Source organism: Malus sylvestris, chromosome 3 (genome assembly GCF_916048215.2).
Source record: "Malus sylvestris chromosome 3, drMalSylv7.2, whole genome shotgun sequence".
NCBI lineage: Eukaryota > Viridiplantae > Streptophyta > Magnoliopsida > Rosales > Rosaceae > Malus > Malus sylvestris.
This window is the reverse complement of record NC_062262.1, coordinates 23826748-23830552: the sequence shown is the minus strand read 5'-3', so window position 1 is coordinate 23830552 and position 3805 is coordinate 23826748.

The window sequence follows — 3805 nt, the reverse complement described above, 5'->3', positions numbered from 1 at the left end:
AGATGCCATTTGCTTAGAGAGATTTTTACCAGGGTTTGATGATTTTGCATGCCTGGGAGGAAGCCCACCAGGGCCACCACCCTCACGTTCCATTTCTGTCACTGCTTTTGGTATATGTGTCTCTATGTGTGTGTCTCTCTCTGTGTCTAGTCAAGTGAATTTATAGCTACAGGGAAAGGGATCCTCTTTGGATCCTTTCCACCAAGTCATTTCCATCAATCAATTCGGACTTTTATTCAGATTTTTAAAATTTGATCTAACGATTAAAATTATTATAAATTCTAAAGTTGACCATTGCTTTTAGTGGTTGGATCAAATTTTAAATGCCTAGATTAGTTGATAGAGAGGATTTGGTGGAAGAGATCTGAACAGGATCCCTTTCCTAGCTACAGAAACCAGGGGTGAAGTCCAAGTGATGAACCGGTGTTGTAAACGAGAAATCGGTCATAACACACATCTGGAACTATGATTGGATAAAGGTGATGTTTCTACCGGGAGTAACCAGTTGGTCTGTCAGTCGCCCATGAAAATCTTTGGTTTTTATTACCAAGGGCCTAAAACTAAAAGTCACAACGAGCTTTTGAGCATTTCCAACCCCTACCTTTGTATTACTTGAACCAAAAAAAAAAATTAAAATTAAAATTAAAATCTAACAAACTAGCTAAATGACCAGCTAAAAATAGGATATTCACTTGCCAGGACACTTGCAAAATCACTATATAAGGTAAAACATTTATGTCTTTTATAAAAGGGAACTGTTTTTAACATTCCAAAAATTCATTCTACACTCCTTACAAGTACATTTTTCTTTCTAATTATTAAAAGTTTGAAGAGCAAAATGAGATTTTTTTGAGTACCAATAGCAATTCTCTTATAAAATTGGGCAATTCCATATTCATTATTTCCATTATGCGTTGTGGCAATTATTTTATCTTTGTTTACGAATGTCCCATATTTAAGATTGTGACATGTTGAACTTAGGCTTGTCTTAACATGAGCAATCTTTATAGGAGTAGAATTCTTTCCCCTCCTACTCTCATCCCTTTCCTTCACTTCCTCTCACGCTTTGCTTTTTGTCTTATTGTCTTTATAAAAAATCAATATAAGACATTAAGACATTGACGTGTTCTAATCGTAACCGTTTAAGTAGGAGGGGATGGAAAGGGAGAGAATCCTCCTCCATCTTTATATTCTATATTTGGATAAATCATTTTTGATAGTTGGTGGTTAATGACAAGTTGTAAATGATCTAATGATTAAGCATAGATTGGGAGAAAGTAATTGAGCATAGACTGAGGCAAGAGACGTGGGTTAAGAGAATAAATTCGGGTTCATGTCAAGACGCTCAACAATGGAGACTATTTATTTCTTACGAAGGTTGATGGAACGATACAAAGACATAAAAAAAGATTTGCACATGGTCTTTATAAATTTGGAAAAAGCATATGATAGGATCTCAAGAAAAATTATTTGGAGGATTTTAGATAGGAAAGGAGTATGAGTAGCATATATCCAAACAATAATAAATATGTATTCTAGAGCAAGGACTGCAGTAAGAACTCATGAAGAACAAACTGAAAGTTTTCCCATAATTGTGGGACCATGATTTTCTGGACCCATGACACATGGAAAGAATGATCAGAATGCCCAAAACTCATAAAGCGTAGTCCGGTAGGATAGGTTTAGGCCTATTAAAGATATTACTTGTCTCCTAAGTAAAGGAAACCCTAGTTAAAGTCAAAATTTTAAGATATCTTAGGGATTAGGCAATATAATCACGATTCTAGGAAGATTGGGTATCTTATCATATATTTCCTCCTAGATAGTCTCCTGATTTGATGAAGATTACTTTCCCTACAAGAACTCTTAAGATCCCTATAAATACACTAGCTTGGGTATTATTAGGGGGACATCTAATTCTCTCAAAGTAGGACAGACTTCGATCTCTCTCTAGGATGACCACTTTATTCTCTACAAGACTACCATATATATCCACCTATATTCACATATTTCCCTACAAAACCACAACACACTTATTCTCTCTATGACTAACAGAGGCCCTCACGCCGCCATCTACCAACGCATCCATGAAAAACTCATCTCCCAATGCCCTGCCATAAGCTATTCCTCAAGGAAGGCCCACATCATTCTTTCATAGAACTACACTTGTGGTTTGATTCTCCTTTCCGAAGATATGTAGGCAATCCTTTCTGGATTCAATTACACCCCAATCAACCATATTCTCCCTTAATCGGAGATCATGGGCTAGTCCGACTGGGTTCTTGCCTCCGTTCACAGATGTGTGTGAACTTGGTTCCAACAATAACCATAAGGTTACACCAAGGCTTAGCTTTAAGTCCTTTCCTTTTTGGATTGGTAATGGACGAGTTAATATGACATATTCAAGATGATATCCCTTAGTGTTTGCTTTTCGCAGATGATATCCCTTAGTGTTTGCTTTTCGCAGATGATATCCCTTAGCTAATTTAGCACATTTATCTATCAACTTGAGTGTAACAGTAGGGGGCAAGAGACATTTCTGAAAATCCTAAAGTTCCTTTCCTTCCAAATATAGTAGACAGAGGTAGCAAGACAAAGGTGCTTGACAATGGGGGGTGGGGGATGACAAAGCGGACAAGAGACAACTACAAGATGACATTTATCTATCAACTTGAGTGTAACAGTAGGGGGCAAGAGACATTTCTGAAAATCCTAAAGTTCCTTTCCTTCCAAATATAGTAGACAGAGGTAGCAAGACAAAGGTGCTTGACAATGGGGGGTGGGGGATGACAAAGCGGACAAGAGACAACTACAAGATGCCGATATGCAGCAATTTTAACGAGTCGATAACTTGCCCTTGATGGCTAACAGCAAAACAAATGAATTCCAAGGCAGTTTAGGCTCATGAACTCGCAAAAAAAAATCCCAAACAGAAGCAGCGGGAAAAAGTCCATTAGAGGTAGGAACCCATCGAACCAATCTTAAATGAGGCACATACCCATTTGAACCAACGCTAATAGCACTTAGCCAAGCCCGCGTCTTTCCTTGACCTAGAGCTCGAGATAGTCTGGTAACTACACACAAAGACAATGGACCAAAAGGGTCTCAGTTATCATGCCATAAAGCACTTTTACTTTCTAATAATTATAGCTTGAAGGGCAGCCATAAATTGGAATTCTTCTAAAGAAACATAGTCCTTTTTTATTTTATTTTATTTTAATACAACTACTTAGTACTTACTAATTGCAAACTTGCAATTACTTATTGAGGTTTTTGAACTTTAATCCTTCAAAAAGATTAAAATTTAATAAAAACCTGGTGTTAGATTGAATATCAATTTTAGTCTCTTAATGTGTACTTAATTCAAATTCATATTATATTTTTGTTTTTATATTTGATAAATAACTTATTTAATGTTATTACATTTAATTTTAAATTTATTATTATACACATTTTAGTTCATTAATTTTATTTAACTTTCTCTAATTAGTGTACCTAAACATCTGTATCATAATATATTTTACTAAATTAATGTACCGAAATGCCCGTACCTAAATATATTGTAGTGAATTAGTGACACATAAGAAAATATGTAAAAACATAAGTGTACTGAAAATTCCATACCTAACTATATGATACTAAACTAGTGTACCGAAATGTCGGTACCTAAATATATTATACTAAACTAGTGTACTGAAATGTCCGTACCTAACCATATTATACTAACCCAGTGTACCGAAATGTTCGTACCTAAATATTGTAATGAATTATTGGCAGATAAGAAAATATGCAAAAACATAAGTGT